This window comes from Impatiens glandulifera, chromosome 1 (assembly GCF_907164915.1).
Source record: "Impatiens glandulifera chromosome 1, dImpGla2.1, whole genome shotgun sequence".
NCBI classification, from domain to species: Eukaryota; Viridiplantae; Streptophyta; class Magnoliopsida; order Ericales; family Balsaminaceae; genus Impatiens; species Impatiens glandulifera.
The window spans coordinates 66674859-66697109 of NC_061862.1; the positions used below are offsets into that span (position 1 = coordinate 66674859).

The 22251-nt window shown below is 27.8% G+C and overlaps 9 non-coding genes across 9 annotated transcripts; all 9 read left to right on the forward strand.

Annotated features, from left to right (window-relative positions):
- The first annotated feature begins 5266 nt into the window (after nt 1-5266).
- LOC124923077 lies at nt 5267-5365 on the forward strand. The gene has a single exon (XR_007098097.1). It is a non-coding gene; the product is annotated as a small nucleolar RNA Z103 (small nucleolar RNA).
- A 126-nt stretch (nt 5366-5491) lies between these two features.
- On the forward strand, nt 5492-5573 carry LOC124923111. The gene has a single exon (XR_007098129.1). It is a non-coding gene; the product is annotated as a small nucleolar RNA Z159/U59 (small nucleolar RNA).
- Nucleotides 5574-5597: 24 nt separating this feature from the next.
- Nucleotides 5598-5693, forward strand: LOC124923142. The gene has a single exon (XR_007098155.1). It is a non-coding gene; the product is annotated as a small nucleolar RNA snoR1 (small nucleolar RNA).
- Nucleotides 5694-5769: 76 nt separating this feature from the next.
- Nucleotides 5770-5905, forward strand: LOC124923170. Its single transcript, XR_007098180.1, has one exon. It is a non-coding gene; the product is annotated as a small nucleolar RNA snoR77 (small nucleolar RNA).
- Nucleotides 5906-14338: 8433 nt separating this feature from the next.
- On the forward strand, nt 14339-14441 carry LOC124923086. Its single transcript, XR_007098106.1, has one exon. It is a non-coding gene; the product is annotated as a small nucleolar RNA Z103 (small nucleolar RNA).
- A 124-nt stretch (nt 14442-14565) lies between these two features.
- LOC124923109 lies at nt 14566-14648 on the forward strand. The gene has a single exon (XR_007098127.1). It is a non-coding gene; the product is annotated as a small nucleolar RNA Z159/U59 (small nucleolar RNA).
- Nucleotides 14649-14694: 46 nt separating this feature from the next.
- On the forward strand, nt 14695-14790 carry LOC124923152. Its single transcript, XR_007098163.1, has one exon. It is a non-coding gene; the product is annotated as a small nucleolar RNA snoR1 (small nucleolar RNA).
- A 76-nt stretch (nt 14791-14866) lies between these two features.
- Nucleotides 14867-15002, forward strand: LOC124923171. The gene has a single exon (XR_007098181.1). It is a non-coding gene; the product is annotated as a small nucleolar RNA snoR77 (small nucleolar RNA).
- Nucleotides 15003-19059: 4057 nt separating this feature from the next.
- Nucleotides 19060-19182, forward strand: TRNAY-GUA. The gene is made up of 2 exons: nt 19060-19096; nt 19147-19182. It is a non-coding gene; the product is annotated as a tRNA-Tyr (tRNA).
- The last annotated feature ends 3069 nt before the right edge of the window (nt 19183-22251 follow it).

Here is a 22251-nt window from a genome sequence, read left to right on the forward strand (position 1 = left end):
TACAATTGACCTCCAATAAGAAGTCTCAAATTTTAAGGTTCAAAAGAAGATGTCCCAAGTTATAATTAGCCCCCAATGAGGAGCCCTAATTTATTATTTCAGCCATTATTTTATTAAAATCCTAATTTAGTTACACCATCTTTTCTTATCCTAATTTAGTTACACATTTTAGTTATAACTTATTTAACTAAATAGTTATCCTAATTTATAAGTTAGTTATAATCTCCTTTATCATGTGAAAATGTCCACATAAACAACAATAATAATAATATATGATTATTTACATTACATACTTTCTATATAATTTATAATTAATACCACATGATAAATATATATTTGACATATCTAATTTATTAAAATATTATTGTTTTATATTTTGCAGAGTTAGTTAAACTTATAAAACAATGTCAATATCGGGTTATGTCGCTCATAATTTAAATAAGAATAAACTGGGAAATAGATTTAATATTGGTTGGGAGTATGGAATTGATGTTGATAGCAATTCTAAGAAAGTAAAATGCAAATTTTACTCTATGTATTTTCGGGTGGAATATATCGTTTCAAACATCATTTAGCTTGTGCACACAAAGATGTTGATGTTGTTTTTGATTAGGTTTATGTGCGGAAATTTTAGATCTAATCTAAAATACCTAATCATTGATATAAAAGCATAACTGATAGAATAAACATACAGCTTGAAATGGTATACCTTTGATGCGTGAATTTGACAGATCTGGTTGATTGGATCAGGATCAGAGCCCCACTTGTTGCTCCTCTATTTGGTCCACACGAGTTCCAATAGATCCGGTTACCGTCGATTGCTAGATCGTAGGATAACCAAAGGAAACAATCTGATTGCTTGCTTTCAGAATCAAGAGCACCCTCTGTTCTAAAGAACTTCTCTCCAGCTATAGAAAAAGGGGGATGGGGAAGTTTTTGTGTGTGTCATTGATTATCGAATAATCATCCTTTTAAATGCCCTTCTCACCTAGGAAAATTTATTTCCCTTTTAATTGTCATGTAAGAAACCTTCCACCTTCCTTTTTGATAAACCGTAACATATTTATGACAATAAAATATGTTATAATTTTATCTTTCATAAATATATCCTCAATATATATATTTATTTCTTTCTTGCTTAAACGTCTTTAACAATATCTAATATATTGTTTATCCACAAAGTTACTCTTTTATTTCAAAATAAAAGGAATAATATATATTACTAATATCTAATATATTAGTAATATAATCATTCTCATTTCATCTATTGGTAAACCCTATATGTGTGACCTCGTAGGACCCAATTATAATAGCTGTAGGTATTACCCTATTAATCATAGTTGGCTTCTAGCAAAGCACTACGACTCCTAAAATAATTGGATTAAATTAATTTTCTTAATTGTCCTATTCACATTTAGTCATTGCACATTGAATTAAAGGACATAATTCCTTCAGTTGAACCTTGTATTAGTGTTCCTAATGATGTGAAATTAAATAATAGAGATTTTTTATCGAAAAATGATGAGGCAAAACAAAGAAAACGACAAAAAAATATTTATGAGAATGAAGATGATGAAGGAGAGGATATGTAAATTGTTTTAAAACAATTTGACAAAGGTGCGAGACAACCTTTTATAAAGAAATCAAGCGTACAAAAACAGTGAGTGAAATATTTAAAAACATTTAAGGGCAGATCTTGTCAAATAATCTCTCGTTTTCTCTATAGTAGTGTCATTCTTTTCAATGTTGTGAAAAATCCTTATGTTGAAAAAGCACTTGAAATGGTTGCTAGACATGGTCCATGATTTAAGCCACCTACTTATCATGAAGTACGAGTGAAATATCTAAAGAGAGAGATGGAGCTAACACACAAGCTGCCGAGAGATTTTAAGATAGAATGGAGAAAAACAGGTTGCTCAATTATGTTAGATGGTTGGACTGATAAGAAGAGACATTCCATATACAATTTTTTAGTTAACAGTCCTAAATGAACGATTTTTTTAACTTCCATTGACACTTCCGACATTTTTAAGACAACGGATAAGATATTTAAAATGTTAGATGCAATTGTAGAAGAAGTTGGAGAAAAAATATTTTCAAATAGTTAGTGACAATGCTACTAATTACAAATTAGTTGGTGAATTATTGATGGAAAAAAAGAAAAAAGTTATATTGGATTCCTTGTGCTGCTCATTGTATTGATCTAATGTTAGAAGATTTTGAGAAAAAAAAAATATGTCCATACCTTGACAATTGAGAGTGCTAAAAGTATAACAAGGTATATATACTCAAGAACTCTACTTATATCTATGTTATAACATTTTACTAATGGAAGAAACCTGATTAGACCAACAATGACAAGATTTGCCACTGCATATCTCACATTAGGGAGTTTTATTAACTTAAAAGTTATACTAATGACTATGTTTAGTTCAAGAAATTGGAGATCAAGTTCATTCTCAAGTACGGTTGATGGAAAAAAAATTGAGGCAATGGTTATTAGTAGTCGATTATGGTCAAATGTAATTACGTGTCTCAAAGTTGTGATACCTCTAATTAAAATAATTAGAATGGTGGATTCAGATGTTAAGCCTGCCATGAGTTTTATTTATGAACAGATGAAGCTAAAGAAAAAATTAGAGCCAACTTCAACAATATAAATAGAAATAAATAGAAAGTAAGTAACATTTGTATTTTTAATGATTTTTATTATATAAAATATTCATTTATCTATGTATTCATAATATATTGTTTGTCTTCATTTTAGTTATGAACTTATTTGAAAGATCATTGATGAACGATGGGAAATTCAATTCCACAAACCCTTACATGCTACTGGTTATTATCTAAATTCTCAATATCATTATAGTTGTGATTTTAAATCTAATTTTCAGATTAAAAAAGGTTTATATAGTTGTATTGAAAGGATGATAATCGATAAAAATATGATAAGTAAGATAGATAGCCAGCTTGAATCATTTAAAAATGCAAGAGGGTTATTTGTTTCTAAATTTGCAAAAATGGCAATAAATACAAAGTCTCCAATTGAATGGTGATAAATATCTAGAGCTACAAATGTTTGCCATTAGAATACTTAGTGTTACTAGCACTTCATCTAGATGGATATTGGAGTAATTTGAAATGGTATATATTTGTTTTACATATATTTAAATATTTTTTTTGTTTACCTAATATATATATAATATATAATGATTTTAAAATATTATTATATATTGAAAAATAAATTAGGTGAAAAATATTTTAATTAGAATAATATATATATATATATATATATATATATATATATATATATATATATATATATATATATATATATATATATATATATATATATATATATATAAAAGAGGAATAAAATTATAAAAAAAATATTTTTATTAATATATTTATATAATATATTGAAAAAAATTAGGATAATAAATTTAATAATTTTTATTATATATAATGTTATATCATTATTAATAGGAAGATTTGTATTTAATATTATTATAAGAGATATAATAATAATTATTATTTTTATATGTATGAAAAATTATATAATTATTCAAAATCTAACTTACAAATATATATATATATATATATATATATATATATATAATTATAAAATTATTTCAACAATTATAAGTGTTATAGCGGTTAAAGTGTAAATATTTCATACTAGAGACTAGGGTTTAAATCCCTTCAAAAGTAGTAATTATTATATGCGAGATTTAGAAAAGAAAAGACTAAGGGCTCGTCGTCCACGAAGGGTGATTTATGCACCCTCGAATTTGGTTATTAAATAACCAAAATTATTATATATATAAAAACTTAAATGAATTGGTTAGTTATTTTTTTTAATATTTTCATTTTTTCAAATAAGTAATATTAGACCTAAGAAGATAATTTATATAATTATTTAAAATCTAACTTACAAAATATATATAGATACACAAAATTATAAAATTATTTTACGGCTTGAGTAAAGCAAACAATGGTGAGAAAACCTAAGGGTTTGTCAATGGATAAAATGTTGGCTTGAGTATCGCAATCATCTATGCACACTCGAATTTGGTTATTAAATAATTAAAATCATTATAGATATAAAAACATAAATGAATTGGTTAGATGATTTTTTTTTTATATTCTTAGTTTTTCAATTAAATATATAATAATAAGTAATATTTGACCCTAGTAAAACTTTATATTTGATTGTAATTTGATCTAAAATTCAATATTTGAAGATTTGTTTTATCGAAATTACTTTTATTTTTACCCAATGAATGTTTTCAATTGATATGATTTTGGGTAGGCATAAAATAATTTTAAATAAAACAAGTGGATAAATGTAAGTTTTGTCATATTTTTTAATAATTAGATAAAAAAATATTGAATTAAATTCTAAAATTACATTTTTAAAATAATTTTTTTCTTTATTTTTTATATCATTACTCGTATTAAGAAAATTCGTTGAAGATGCTTCTTTTGATGATGAGTGGATAACTGAAGAAAATGATACGTATAATTCATCGACATCTTAAACACGTTTATTTATAGAGAGTGCTCAATGTAGAGAAAACCAAGAAGAAATATGCGAGGAAGATGATGAAAAAGAAGGAGTATAAAGAGATGATGGTGATGAAGTTGATGATGCTATGGATGATTTAGACAATTTTGATGTTAACAATGAGACAAACGTTGATGATTTAATTTCTTGATTTAAAAGTTGGTTACGAACAATTTATTAAATATTTGAATGATATTTATTTATAAAGTTTACAATTTTTTGAATGATTTATTATTTAATAGTTAAATATTATTTATAAATAACTCTTACGAGTTTACTATACGAGTTTACAGTGATTTAACAATTTTACGTAAACTCTCGAATTTAACAACCTTGCACTTATCTCTCACATACATTCCCTCTAAAAAAATCATTCACGCAATTCAAATGGAACCGAATTATAATTACTGTTAAATAATTATTATGAAAGTTGAAAGCTGAGAAAAAGTAAATTAAAGACCCATTATCTTCTCAATAAATAAATGCCCATTATCTTCTCAATACATAAGGGCCCAATAACTTATAAACCAGTAGCCTCTTTTTCATCCTCACAGAATTAGGTCAGTTCTTCACTCACACTATATATAACACACTCTTCAGTTTTCATTTAACATTGCATCTTCTATCTATTCAATGATTATTCATATTCTTGTAACGTTTCTTTTAGTTCGACCCGCCTAATCGAACGTATAAACCTGGATGGATGTGATGAATTTTTCCCCAGATGATCGAAACTGAAATTATCGAGCGCTGTTCTCATTTATTTGAGAAATCCAAGCCAGGAATCTTCTGATCCATCTCTATCCGTTAGAATATTCTAGAAAGAACCATGCTTAGTTTTCAAATTTGTCAATCTAACTGACTTGAATTGTTTTCATTTTTATTATTTGTTTAGTTTTTTCTTTAAAGATCTTCTTGGGTTGGATCTCTGATGATGTTAATTTAAAAATTTTCGTTCTCCTGAGACAAACCATGCTGATAATCATGGAGACCTGAACTAAGAGAAGATCATATATATATACACTTTATATGCAAAGATGATTGATGCTTATTTCTGACACCTCTTGTATGAGAATTGCCTCTAATGGAGTCTCTTCTTTGAGCAAATTTAGCAACTTTCTGAGCTTAGTCTGTTTATTCTAAATAAATAGATGCACTCCTCATGTCAAGGTTGATTATTTTATGAAATTGAATGGAAATTCAGGCAACCCCCTTTCATGATAATAAAAAGTAGAGAGGGAGGTGTTAATCTGTTCATACATTGAATCTTTTAACTCTTCAGACCTGCTGAGATGATGTTCTCATCTATGAAGTTGGTCTAGTAAGATCAAGTACATCCTGTTTCTTCAGAAAAAAGACATGTTATGTATCTATTATCCAAATGCACAGGAATGTTTGCACTCAAACTTGTGCAAAATACAAATGTTATGTATCATTTATTTCTTGAAGTTATGTTTACTTCATGTTATTAAACCAAACTTCATACTTGTTCCTTTGTTTTGATCATTTTGAAAATGTGTTCCGAATTTCAGGTTTATCATGTTTAAATTAATAGATAACTTAAAAGCTACATAGTGCTATGTAATTACCCGGAAAAGTACATGAAGTAAACAATACACATACACTGGAGTTCAACCTCTTGGAAGATTGTATTAGTAGTTGGAGTGGATAGGTAGTGTTAGAAGTAGTTAGATAACCAATGTGTAATACTAGCAGTATGATTAGAGTAATAGTTAGTAGTGGATGGGTAGTCGATCCTGATTCTGATAGCTCAGCACTTCCTTTCTTCTGTTACTATTAGCCTTCTTGTTTAATTCAGATATTGATTAAGATGAACCTTTATTAATTTTCTCATCTATCTATTCTTGTTTCTATATGATAATTATATCATACTTTTTTGCACTCAGTGACAATTGGAAACCTTGTCAGGATAAAACATACCAAGCTGTATGTATATTGAATATGTGCTAGAGGATGGAAAAGTTTAACCCAACTTCTTTTTAAAGATGCAGTTTCCAGCAATGGCAAAACAATGCCTAAACTACCACTATTCCAACATGATAATCTTTTGCCAAATAGTTCAGATCCAAGTTTGTTATTAATCTTTCAGACAATACCATTGTCTTTATTTTATAGTGTTAGGTGAAACAAAATTCTGACAGAATTTTTGAATATTGGCTTGATCAATTCTTTGTTTTGTTTGTCTATTTCTTTCTTCATTAAATACTTTTGATTAATAATTCTGCCGATATGCAAGGGATAAATGAGATCTTAGAATCTAGAAGAATACTTATTTGTTCTTTTGATTAATAATACTTTTGTTTGTTCTTTTTTTCTTTCTTTCTGTAGTGTCACTTATTTGTTCTTATTGACTTTTTATGTTGGTTGAGTTTGTCACTTTTTTTATGTTTTGTAAATTAATTTAGAATAATTTGTGTAAGTTAACTGAATCATTCATTGTTTAATTTGTGTTTCATAAGATGACACAAATGAATCTTAGCTCAGTTGGTAGAGTGAAGGACTGTAGTGGATTATCACAACTTATCTTTAGATCTCTGGTAGGTCGGAGTATTTTGACATTATTCTTCAAAGAAACAATGAGAAAAATGCTCCTTATATATACAAAAATTGGATTATGGGTCTTAATCTTGATGGATTCTTTTTATTCCATTGTGATGTTTTTTATTTGTATTTTCTTTAAGGGTCCTACTCAAAAGGAGGATACTATTGGAAGATGGTGGAGTTCTACTTCATGAAATTGATGATGATTTGGGTTCATTTGATTGTATTGTGATTCTTGAGCCGTATTTTGAGAATGTTTTGATAGAATTGAGAAGGTATGTTTTCTTTTAAGATCACATTGAGAGTTCTCCTATATATGGAGTTGGTTAAAGTTTTATTTTATCTTGACAAACTATGGGGATTGAAATTTTACCATGATTAAGCCAATGTTGTCAGATTGATTTCATTTTTTCTCTTCAATTTTGGGTCTTATTTGAGTTGTCAATTTGATTGGTATTAAGGTATACCAACGGGATATCAGTTGTTATCAGTTGGCAAAAAAATATGGTTGGCATTGACTCACTCAATATCATCAAATTTTAATCTAGTTGATATTTATGTTTGGTGTTGAATTTTTTTTAGTGTTTTCTCAATCAAATTGAATTAGGTTACATGAGTTACGTTGAGTTACCACTAGTGGCTAATTTATTTATTTTGAATTATCAATTCTCATACTATTTGTCTTACCATTTTTGAAAATTTTATTTATTTGACGATGCCTCTCTTTGGGAGTAGCTTCAAGAATTTGTTTCATTGTACTAACTCCTTTTATTTAGTCTTATTTGATTAATATAACTTAGTTTATTTGTATTATTTTTATTATTCATTCATAAACTTATTGATAAAAATGTAATTGTAACTAGTTGCCAAGTATAATAAGCCTTGTAAAAACACATATGAGTTTGAGTTGATTAAGAAATTGTAAAATATTTTCTTAATATAATTTTGGTTAAACTAGGTATTAACATCCAATCTAGTTGGATGGATACATATATCTTTAGAAATAATTTTTAGTTTACATATATTTATATATTTTTATTACTTGCAATTATTTGAATTATTATTTAATATACTTAATACAAAAGGACATTTTTTTATAGAACACTTCTTTTCAAATAAAGGGTACATCTCGTTTGTCATATTGAAATGTATGTTCGTTTGCAAAATTTTGTAATGTCATTATTATTAAAACATAGATGTGTTCAGAATGTCTATACTAAATTTTATGAAATTGAAAAAAGAAAATTTTAATTAAGTTAAATTAATTATGATTAAACGTAGATACATTTAAAATAAATAATTTTAAGATATTTAATTATCAAAATAAAAAAAGTAATAATATATTTGTCCTTATTGGAAACCATTTTTTTATTTAACAATTTTAATCTTATTTTTTTCAATTAACAACTCCAAATTTCGAGGACGGTGTCAACTCACAAATATCAACCCCGACTCAATTATTCTCATAAAATGGGTCGTGCATATGATACGATAACCTAGTAATAAATATTATTATTATTATGTATCTAAAATGACAACAATATAATATACATGTTCTTGAGCTTTGTCCTTAAACAAGGGTCAATAATATGATTTTTATCAAGTGTTTTTTATTTAGATTGATTTAATGATTTAGGTAAGAACACTTCATAATTCCCCTTAGTATGCAATATATCAAATCAATTTAACAATTTAATCATCATATGCGTATATAAATTAAAAATATCAATATATTAATCAAACAAAATTGGCCTTACAAAATGACTAGTAATTGAAAATGGGATTTCTTACTATGATTTTGGATATCCTTATGATCAAGAATACAAAATTTCAATGAAAGAAACTTATGTTTGAATAACAAATAGACAAATTTGGCATTTTTTCATAGAAAATTGAAATCGAGAGTTCTAAGAAGTCTGGGCGTGTTTTTTTTTTCTTTCTAAAGTAGCTAGTTTAGGGAATAAGTAAGCTACCACAAAAATTTCGGATGAAAATTTCAACCTTATCGAAAATAGCTTTAGTTGTCAACAAGTGCTTCTGATTTGATTAGTGACTTTGTGGTTATTCTTGTAATGAAATTGTTGGCTGAATTGAATTCTCCATAGCCGTGTGGTGACACAAGAATTTTTAGAGCTAAAATTATAGCAATATCAGAGGGAGAAAAACACATTCTACGGAATCAAGGAAGTCTCTCACGTCTTGGACTTGGTCTTCATGAAGATCTCGTTGAAGGCTGCTGAAGAGCACGAAGAACAAGCTTATAAGCGGAAGGAGATTGCCTTGGGTTGGGCCTCTCGGTTGCTCCCTCGGTCGGGACTTCGGTCCTCGGTTAGAAACCATGTCACACTAGTTTTCTCGGTCGAAAATCAGACTATGGGTCTGGGCCTAGGCCTGGTCGTTAGTCGTTGACCTGGGTGGATGTTCGTTGACCTAGCCCGGTCTCTATACCGGTGGTCCATCGGTGATCCTACTGGAATCTTCGTGGACCAACGATTTTTCAGCCACTTATAATTTTATCCTCACGATGTGAGCTAATTTCAATAAAAATGTATCCAAATAAAATGTACTATAATTAAAAAGATAAAAAAAATCTTATATTTTAGCTTTAATATTTAATTATTATTTATAATTTAATTGTATTGTACATCAATTTTATATATTTAGGAATGCAATTTAAAAACACTTAAATTTCATTTTTATATTTATTTTACAATCATGCAATGCAAGCGTTTTAGCTAGTTAATTTAATTTGTTAATCATAGATATAAATAAAGGATTTCTAATCCCAATCCAAGCTCCTTCATTATTATTTCACTGTGCTTCATTTTAAAGTTTTTCTACTCTATCTAAAATAAGATACAAATAAGTTAGATAAGTCCTATTCAAGATAAACCATTTAAATGGTAACCACAATTCATAACACCCATTTGTAGGCTGTGATTTTTTAATTATTAATTTATTTGCCTATTTCCGACTCTGTGCATTTTTCAATTTTAAATTTAAGTGTTGAGAAAAATGAGAAAATGATTCAAGATCTTAAAGTAATTGTTTCTCCCTTCCTTGATCATTTTCTATCAGGTTCTGTTATTTTTTTAATTGTATTGTTCATCCTTATAGATAGATGATAGATGGGGTTGGGTTTTGAATGAACTTTTGCTTTTATTGGGTCTAAGAATAGTTGGTTGTTTAATGTTTTGGTTTTCATGTACTCCTATAAATAGAGACATTATAACTTATGTTACTTTAACCATTATTTAATGTAATATCAATAGAATTGACGACTACCGAGGATGTAGGCATTTGTTGGTCGAACCTCGTTATATTTTGTATTCTTTATTATTATTTATTTGATTTAAAGGAGAACTAGCATGACACCCCACAGTTATGGCTCACCGTTTAAACTCAAAGCGCCAGATGAAAATGTTCTTTATTATTCTCTATATCTATATTTTTATATCTTTTGTTATTGTGTGTATAGATTAGATGTTTTCTCAACAAGTAGTATTGAGTATTTTTGAGATTATTTAACCTTAATCAATTTGTGAAGATTGTACATAAACCCTAATCACCATTAAAGAAGTTATTGCAAATTTATGTTTTTTTGTTGAAAATTGTTGAATGTTTGAGAAAACGATATAGGTTCCAGAATAATTAGGTTGTGAAGATTTGAGTCAAAATCTTCAGTTGCTAAGGAGATATCAACGATCGTTAAAATATTTCTTAGTTTTTGGTGACGATGTCTTGAGAAGAAGACAATGAGTCTTTTGGTCTTCTCAAAGGCGCCAATGGGTTTAGGTGATGAAAAGTCTCAGTGGAGGCAACAACACCAGAACGAAGAAGATAAGATTTATTCTCTTAACTTAATTTAATTTGGGACATATAGTCTATTAAAATATATAAAAAAAAATATGTATCTCCATATATACAAATATTATATTATGATACAATATAATATATATAGAGAGAATGAGTCAATCAAGAATCTTTGAAGCGGTGAATAACTGAGACTTTTTCTTTAAGTCTCGTTCGATTTTACAAAAAAAGGTTTAGGGCTTATTTGATTCCAATTTTTACAAGTAAAGTCTTGTTTGATTTTAATCAAGTTCATAAATCATTGTTTGCTTTGTTCTTGGATTTGTATTGAGGCTTGTTTGACTTGAATTTCTCAAAGATGGAGATTTATAATTTATTTTCTAAGAGATTTGATATTCGTCAATCTAGAGATTAAAAATTGGAGTTGGAAAAGAAGATGAAGTGCTTATTCGATGATGCAAATTGTGGAAGACAGTTGATGCAACATGTAAAAGATTTTCTAATCTATATATATATAATGATGCTTAATTTTTAAAGTATCCGGATTGCCGGATTGAGATATGTGGTTAATTTAGATATATATGTGAGAGTAAATAGAAATTTGGGTCGGATTATGAGTTGACCCGCCCATAAACTTAAAACGGTTAAAAATAAAATTAAAATTGTTTTAGATATATTTCAAACTCGCAACCTAACAAAATAAGTACAACTTTTTAACCAACTAGGCTAATCACACTTTATATTTAAATTCAACACAAAATTTGATAAATGTTGGACATTTTAACAATATAAGTTCAACTTTTTAACTAACTAATCTATCTATATATATATATATATATATACATTTAATGATGCTTAATTTTTAAAGTGACTGGAATTTCGGGTCAAAAATTGTGGTTAATTTGGATATATACGTGAGAGTAAATGAATACTTGAATCAGATTGTGTGTTGACCTGCCCATAAATATTTTTATCGTAATATTTTTTTCACGGTTTTTTATATTATTACTCGTGCAATTTCTAATTAAAGCAAATGACTTTAAAGTTTGTTTGCAAGAGTATATTTAAAAAAAAAATAGATTAATTCAATATAATAGTTCAAGAATTAGAGGTTGTTTCTTTCTTTCTTTTTAATAAACTATCCACTTTTTATTTTATTTTTGTTAATCTTATGCTATAAACTTTTGTACATGGAGTGATAGGTAAGAGTGATAGGTAAGGTATGAATTTTGAAATACAAATCTTTTTAACAGTATTTACTTTTAAATTTTAATATCAAAGCATTTATACGGAGTCAGGTTAAGCCACAACTAAACATGTCTGTAGACCAATCGAGTGCGGAATGTAATTATATTAAATGCGATTCATTACTACTTCTTGTATGATAATTATAACAAATATTTCTACTTATTTTAAATTTTAAAAAGTAGTCTTTTGTGCTCTAAATAGATATTTTTGGACTCAATTAAATTAGATGTGTTTGTGTTGAGTTGCTTTATATTTATTGCTCAGCGGTTTATTTTGCATTGAAGAATATTCATACACTATTACTTTTTTGGTATAGAAATTATGTCAAGACACCTATTTTGCATAGAAGACGTAGAGTTTGATCGTATAATTTTTGGTGTTGAAACCCTTTTTCCAATTTAGAGAAGATGCAAAACTTAAGCTACAAGTTGCCGTCCAAATTTTGTTTGACATCGAGTAACCAAAATAGTTATGAAATATTTGAAAAAATTAAAATTCATTGCTCACATATATAAGATCGAACAATTTTTACATCATTAGATATTTTGACTACAATATTGCGAGATGCCAAGACAGTATGAGACCCACTTCGAATTATATTTTCTTGCTAGTTGGTTGAATCGTTTCTTGGAAAGTGACAAACAAATAATTACGACTTCATCCATCATGTCAACATAATTTGTGTTATGTTTGAGACACCAAATCAAGTGATATGGTTGAAAAAATTTATCATTGGGGTGTGTATACTAGAAGGGATTGAAGACTTTTTTTTAAAATAATTTGTGATAATAAATCAGCTATTGTATTTCAACAACAATAAAGTCAAACTATATTGACATCAAGTTCCTTGTTAGAAAATAAATGATACAAAGTTTAAATATTTCTAAAACATAAAACTATATTGAAATCAAATTTCTTGTTGGAAAATAAATTATATAAAGTGAAAAAATTTCTATAAAATATTGAGATACAAACTCTATGGTAGTGAACGCTTGACAAATGGTTTACCGCCTAGAATATACTGCTCATATGGGTGTCCTAGAGATCAACTATTTCTAATTTCATTGAGAGTTTGTAGTTTGATTGTTTTTTAGTTTTGTTGTTTAATAGATGTTTATAAAGTTTTGTTCTAATTAAAATATATTATTTAATTCATTACACTTTATATAATTATGTTTAAATTATGATCTCACTAAAGTCAAGTATGATCAATTGAAAATTGGCATATAAAATCACCGAGCATACAATTTTCATTCTTTCATGGCAAAAAGAAATGCAGTGATAAATTGAAGACAATTTTATGAGTTTGAATTCTCGCATTTATAATATGATTACCAATTAATTGTATTAATTTATGTGATCACTGTTGTGTGCTTAAATAAAACGACGAACTCTAATCACATATTGATATAATTAATTGATAAAATTGTTTATACAACATATAATTGAGATGACACAAATTTTTGGATGCATTATGATTGACAAATTTATTTTGTACATATGTAACGCAATCATCTCACAAATTTTTGGATGCATTATGATTGACAAATTTATTTTTGTACATATATAACGCAACGAAAGATTGTTAAAATTTATGAATCACTAGTATAATAATTAATTATATAAATATCATCTTTAATATAAACCAAAATAATAATGCGATTTAATATAAAATCAAATTTATGACTTACGAGTATATTTGTGATTAATATAACTTATAATACTTAAATGATATTTTTAATTTAATAAAGGCTAAATTAGAAATAACAAAACTAAATTAACTATTCTCAACCAATAAAGACCATTATATTTCCAGCAGGCCCAATAACTTAAAACCCATTAACCTCGTTTTCTATAATTAGGTTAGTGTTCTCCACTCACACAGTATATGTGACAGTATATATATATATATATATATCTTGCGAATGTGTTTTTATTCAACGATTATTCATATTCTTGTAAAGTTTCTTTTATTTCGACCCGCCTAATCGAAGGTGTATGTCTGTTTTTCCCATATTATCGAAGCTGAAATTATCGAGGGCCGTTCTCATTTATTTGAGAAATCCAAGCTAGGAATCTTCTGATCCATGTATGAAGTTTATCTCATTTTTAATGTATTTGGCTGGTTATATAGATTGATTTGAGATGATGGATGTGATGAATTTTTCCCCAGGTGATCGAAACTGAAATTATCGAGCGCTGTGTTCTCATTTATTTTTGAGAAATCCAAGCCAGGAATCTTCTGATCCACCTCTATCAATTAGAATAAATTAGAAAGAACCCTGCTTAGTTTTTAATTTGTCAATCTAACTGACTTGAATTGTTTTTGTTTTCATTATGGTTTAGTTTTTTCTTTAAAGATCTTCTTGGGTTGGATCTCTGATGATGTTAATTTAAAAACTTTCTTTCTCCTGAGACAAACCATGCTGATAATCATGGAGACCTGAACTGAAGAGTATGTAAGAGAAGATCATATATATATATATATATATATACACTTTATAGGCAAAGATGATTGATGCTTATTTTTGACACCTCTTGTATGAGAATTGGCTCTAATGGAGTCTCTTCTTTGAGCAAATTTAGCAACTTTCTGAGCTTAGTCTGTTTATTCTAAATAAATAGTTGCACTCCTCATGTCAAGATTGATTATTTTATGAAATTGAATGGAAATTCAGGCAACCCCCTTTCATGATAATAAAAAGTAGAGAGGGAGGTGTTAATCTGTTCATACATTGAATCTTTTAACTCTTCAGACCTGCTGAGATGATGTTCTCATCTATGAAGTTGGTCTAGTAAGATCAAGTACATATATTAGATGTATGACCCTCTCATCCCGTTTCTTCAGAAAAAGACATGTTATGTATCTATTATCCAAATGCACAGGTATGTTTGCACTCAAACTTGTGCAAAGTACAAATGTTGAGGACAAAAGATGATGCAGGTCTCAATTATTATCTTGAAATTATGTTTGTTTGCCATCTGATTAAAACAAACTTCATACTTGTTCCTCTGTTTTGATCATTTTGAAAGTGTGTTCCGAATTTCAGCTTTATGATGATTAAATTAATAGATAACTTAACAGCTACATAGTGCACTGTAATTACCCGGGAAAAGTACATGAAGTAAACAATATTGAATATGTGCTAAAGGATGGAAAAGTTTAACCCAATGGAAAAACAACATGATAATCTTTTGTCAAATAATTTGTTATTAATCTTTCAACAATACCATTGTCTCTTTTTATAGTGTTAGGTGAAACAAAATTGTGTGACAGAATTTCTAAATCTATCATCTTGGAATAAAAGTTTTTAACTTTTGAATTGTTTATTTAATTAGTATTAAAATTTTAAAATGGTTATAAATTTTAGTTAGTTGTATAATTGAAGTAGAAGGGATTTTATTTTTATTTTATTTGATGTTTTAACTATATCATATGGTTATTATAATGAAGTAGAGTATTAATTTGATTTTATAATAATTTCACTTTTGTATGTGTTTATAAAATATATTATGATATTTTGTTCTACGAATTAGACTTTTTAAATGTATGCTTATGAAAATTTAAGTATTCAGCTATTAATACTCTGTTCTAAAAAAAAAGTGATGATATAGCTCAGTTTAATGAACCCCAAGTTTTTAAGCCTGTGAAGAATTGATTTTGGTTCTTATTCAAAATCAAATTAAGCATCATGTAGATGTTCTTGATTGACTGTTGTATGGAAGAACAAATTACTTAATGGGTATGCTGGTTCTTAAATAAGAATATTGGCAAAGACATTATCAATTCTTTGTTTTGTTTGTCTATTTCTTTCTTCATTAAATACTTCTGATTAATAATTTTGCCGATGCAAGGGATAAAGGAACCTAGTAAATGTGGAAAAATGCTAATTGATGTATAAATGTCATGGAAAGAAATGTTTGGTCCTACTCCAGTTTAGCTGGGATTCTGTGTGTTGAGGACGTGAACACATTTAAACTTCATGACCAATAATATGTTTCTAAGTGGAAATTACCATAGAGATTGAAGGAAGTGACTTAAACGAACCTTTAGTTGTACCTTTGTTAGACTTTTGGTGACCCTAATAGGTTTGACAAAACCTGAATTTTGTGGACCTTTATAAATATGTGTTATATCTCATCATACTAGTGACTTCTCTTCATTTTGGTTAAACCAATTATCTCATCATATTACTAATAATTTCTCACTTCGGTAAATCACCAATCTATTTTACCTCAATCGAACTTCCATAATTATTCTCGTGACATCCTTTCGAGCATTTTATGTCCAATTATATCGTCATATTATTAATTTTTCCTCATCTCGGTTAAACCAACAATCATCTATTGTTCTCTCAATCGATCTTTTGTTACGTAGTATTGTGACCTCACTCCAAACATTTTATATAACATTTATTACCATTATTTTGCCTAACCAACAATTTCATTCACATATTTAAATCATTATTATCTCTTATTTATATCTTCATTCTGACCATTTTATACTTAACTATATCATCATATTACTACCTCTCCTCCATTATGCCAACAAGCTCGTTTAAATGTTGGCCACAATTATCTCTTATTTCCCAGTATTTAATCTCGTGACCTCACTTCTAGCATTTTTACCAACCATTTTATTATTACCGACCTCTCTTGCTATCACTTAGGTTAACCAACAATCTCTCTTGTTCACATATTTGACCACCACAAATTTTTTGCTAATATCGTGACCCATTTTGAGCATTTTGCATATAAATTATAACTTCAATCAAATAATAATCTCATTCAAATATTTTTAACCATCACATATCTTTCCAATCGAACTTTCATTATTAATCTCATGACTCTATTTCGAGCATTTTGCACTCCAACCATATCATCATTGACGACTTTCTTACTATCACTTCAGCCAACAAAAATTGTCATTCACATAGTTAACCATCTCTTGTTACCTAACCATCTTATCATTAATCACATTATCTCTGGTTATTCAATCGACATTTCAGTATACTCCAAACATTTTATACCCAACATTCTCATTCATATATTTAATCACTACATATCCCTTATTTATCATCACTTTGACCAATCAACCATCCTATTACTCATTTATATAAATTTTTATAATTGTTTTAAATTACATTTATAATATTCAAACATTGGTCTTTATTATGTACAATGAACATTTTAATCATTAAACCATTTAAAATTGTTGGTTTATTATATTTATATATTTTTTATAAATATATAATTGACATGATTAATAATTCAAAATAAATAACTCAACTTACATTTAAAAGAAACATAATCCTTCAATACTATACAAATTTAAACTTATAAAATTTTTAAAAAAAACGAAGATTCATCGTTGTATGTTTATAAAAATGTCGTTGACGTATGTGTCGCGATGATTTTGAATTGACAACTCACCTCCTTTTGCATTGTCAAGGGTGTCTAGTATATGGAGTCTTTTGTGAAGTATCACTGAGATTCATTGGGTGATATCTGAGTCTTTGGATACTTATTGAGAAATTTGGATTAATGCGGCCGATATGGCATACCTACATATTTTGGGTTATCATCCCAGTTATATTTTGGTAGACTATATAGTTAGAGAAAAATCGTCGAACTTTCAATGATCGAAGTTATTTGATGCGTATCATTTATAATGTAATTATTATGATGCTTTCTAAGATTCGTTCTGGAAAGTCGGTAGAGTCCGTAATGGAGTGAATCGTTCTTTTTGAAAACTTACGAGTTCAATAACCTATTAAGTAACGTTTTTTATTTTTATTTTTTTTATTATTTTTTTCATGTCATGTTTTTATCTTTGCGATTAAACAATTTTCACCAATTTTAATATATATGGATCTTATAACAAAAATAGATACGCAGTCTTGAGAATTGAGTTGAATAAGTCATCTCATGACAATGTGAAAATTTTATTCGCAAATGTACTTAAAAAATAAATATACCACGTATAAGAGAAAAATTTGTCTATTTTAAACCAAAATTAACGATTTTATAATATTTTTAATTATTTTTAATATTTATAGTATAAATTCAAATAAAAATATAAATATAAAGAACAATTTCAAACAAAAATATATATATATATATAATAGAAAAAAAACAATTGTAAACAAAATTATGTATAAACAAATATTTTAAACTTTAAATGACATAGATCATTATACCTATTTACCTTTTCAATGTAGTGATGGGTTAATCTTTTAAAGTAAAAAATATCCACTTTATATAGTATTCTTAATTTTAAATATTATCTTATTAAATCATAATATATAAAAAATAAAATTAATAAACATATCAAATTTATTAATTGAGGTAGAATAAACCAACCATAAATTTTTATGGTGGAAGGAAATCTTTAGTTGAGGGGATTCCAACACCTTAGTCACTAGTTCAAATATTTTAAAACTTAATGTATTATGGTTAATTTTTTCCCTTAATTTTTTTTATATAAAATATTTTAAAACGTTAGTTTATATAAATTTGTAATTTTGACAAATCGCAGTCCCCTAACTACAGCAAGTTGGTTTTTATGTTGTCATGAGTTTTTGTTGGTTGATTTTTTTTTTTTTTTATTTTTTATTTTTTATGTTGGTGGGCGTTCTTTGATTTTATATATGGTTTTTTATATGTAAATAGTCAATGATTAATTTTATTTATTGAAGCTCAATTGATCTTTGTTTTTTTCTAGTGTCCTTTGTTTGTTCTTATTGATTTTTTATGTTTGTTGATTTTGTGAAATTTTTTTATGTTTTGTAAAATAGTTTAAAATGATAATTTGTGCAAGTTGCTGAATTATTCTTTTGTTTAATTTATGTTTCATAAAATGAACCAAACCGACCTTAGCTCAGTTGGTAGAGCGGAGGACTGTAGTGATTAACAAAGCTTATCCTTAGGTAGGACTGTAGTGATTAACACAGCTTATCCTTAGGTCACTGGTTCGAATCCGGTAGGTCGGATTTTTTTGATTTATTGTTTAAAGATGTTTCTTCTTTATGTTCTAATTTCTTTTTGATTAGTTCTATTATGGAGATGGTTAAAGTTTTCTTTTATCTTGTCTTGACTAAGTATGGTATTGAAATTTTACATGATTGAGCTGTTGTCAGATTGATTTCATATTTTCTCTTCTATTTCAGTTCTTGTTTGAGTTGTCAATTTGATTAGTATTAAGGTATACCAACCGGCCATATGTTGGTGTCAGTTGGCGAAAATTTTGGTTGGCATTGACTCCCTTAATATCATCGAATTTTAATCTGGTTGATATTTATGGTTGGTATTGATTTTTTTTTATCTAGTGTTTTTTCAATCAAATTGAATTAAGTTACATGACTCACGTTGAGTCACCCTTAATGGACTAGTGGATAATTTATTTATTTTAAAATTTCAATTATCATACTATTTCTTACCATTTTTTGAAAATTTTATTTATTTGATGATGCCTCTCTTTGGGGGTAGCTTCAAGATTTTGTTTCATTGTGTTGACCCTTTTGTTTAGTCTAATTAATTAATAAAAAAATATTTATTTTCTAAATAAAAACTCCTAATCATTATATACAAAGTAGTTTGTTCTCATCACAATAAGATTAAAGATGACAATTTAAAACCGCATCGCAAAAACCGAACAGAATTGTCTGTTTAGGACGGTTTTCCCCTGAAATCGAATGGAAATGAGGCGGGGATGATATTTGTGTCCCCGCCCCGATTCTTCCCCGAACACTATAAACATAATTAAATATATATTAAATCACTAATATATTATTTATTCATTATAATTTATAAAAATAATACGTTTATTTATTTATAATAATATAAAATTTCAATATATTTCAATATATATTATATTAAAAAATCGGTTTATAAAATTTTATTGTATAATTTTTTCATATTTTTAAAAAATATTTTATTAACGGTGTCTCGCGGGGATTTCCCGAAACCGAACAGGGTGTGGATAGTATTAAATAATTCCCAAAATAAAAACGGGGCGGGGATGATAAATGTTTTCCTGTCCTGAACCGTCTCATTGTCATCCTTAAATAAGATATTGCAGGTGTGTTATTCACCTAATCATAACCCTGTAAAAATATATAATATTATTGTATATATTTTTCTATTTTATAATCAATAATTATTGTAGAATTAAGTCTTTTAAAATATTTTATAACATAAGTTTTACTCTCTTAAGTCTTTCATGCCTACTCTTGAAACTATTTTCTCCTTTACCGCTTTATTTTTTAGATCATGTTAATACATCAAATTATCAATCGAAGTGGAAATCTACAGATGTTAGAAATAGGAGAAAATGAAATTGGGAGAAAATTTTAAAAGACTAATTCTACAATAAAAAACTCGTGTTCTCACTAGTAAATATTTCTCTCTTAAGTCTTTCATGCCTACTTTTGACATTGTTTTCTCCTTTACCGCTTTATTTATTTAGATCATGTTAATACATCAATCAAAGTGGAAACCTACAGGTGTTTCTTAGAAACATGTGTTGCTTTTGTACTCATTGTACACTCAAAGTGTTCGATGAAATGACTCAAAGTGGTGTCGAAGCATCATCAACGGCTTCCAACTCAAGTGCGAGTGGTTCTAATCCTTTCAAACGTGTTTCTAACGATGTTGGTTGGAACTACAGAAATATTATTGATCTTAAGGACAAGAATAGACTTGAGTGCAAGCTTTCTCAAAAGTGGTCACATCGGGAATATATCGGTTAAAACAACATATCACTGGCGTGGGAAACAATGTTAAAGCTTGTCCAAATACAATTAAAGAAGCCATAAGGATATGCAAACATGATCTATATAAGACCCAAGTGAAAAAGAAACAAAAATTTAATGAGCTTGTTCAACGTCGAAAAGAAGTCTCTATAGGATCTTCTTTTGATGCAGATTTGGATTTAGAGACGCAATCTGAGAGAGGCACTTTGGATGGTTTTGTGGAGAGTTTGGAGACAAATCCAAAAGATAATTCTTGGCCATCCGACTCTAGTCACCCTTCAAAGATCACAAAACAAGCAAGTTTGAAGACGATGCTGGATAAAAAGAGAGTGCGTGAAACACATCAATATGTAGCTCGTTGGCTAATTGAAGCCAATATTTTCATTGCTACTCAAATATAAAGCTTTTTTCATTAATGACTAAAGCTATTGGACAATTTGGAAGAGGATTACCTACCCCTAGTCGGTATCTATTTAGTAGACCATGTTTGACGGTTTGGTTTGTAAGAAGAAAAAGAATGACATCCTAGAAGTTAGTGATTACAACAAAGCTCAACATATGGTGGTTGATGGAGCACAAGATGTTGAGTCTGATGTTGATGAGAAGATTGATCCCATTATTGGAGCGACACATATGAAGCTTGGTGACACACTTGCAGATAAAATACTTTAACCTAGAAGGAGCGCAAGTTATACAGATGACGATGATGCCCAATTGAGAGAACCTTGCGAAGAAGAAGATTTTGTATCGGAACAAGAAGACATTGATGAAAATAATGATGATGAGTGTAGATGGGATGAAGATTGATGTGTTTGTGGATGTGTTTTAGACTTTTAGACTTTAATTTATAACTTTATATGCTTTTGGACGATAATTTTAATATTCAATGCGACTCTCTATGAATTTGGGTGTGTTTTTAGCATTTTATGAATGAAATTTAGTATTATTCTTAAAAAATAATGTATTTAGGCTAAAAACGATTAATTCGATTAATTTCAATTAATCCCAATTAATCATTAATCTGTATGTATCGATTAATGTCCGCCGACTGCAACCTTGATGACACCAATATACATGTTCTTAAGCCCTAATCCTTAAACAAGGCTCAAGAATATGATTTTATCAAATTAATTCTTTTTTTATTTATCAAATTGGGTGTTTTTTATTTAAATTGATTTAATGATTTATGTAAGTACACTTTATAATTCACCTTAGTATGCAATATATCAAAGCAATTTAACAATTCAATCACCATGCCTATATAAATTGAAAATGTCAATATATTAATCAAACAAAATTGAGCTTACA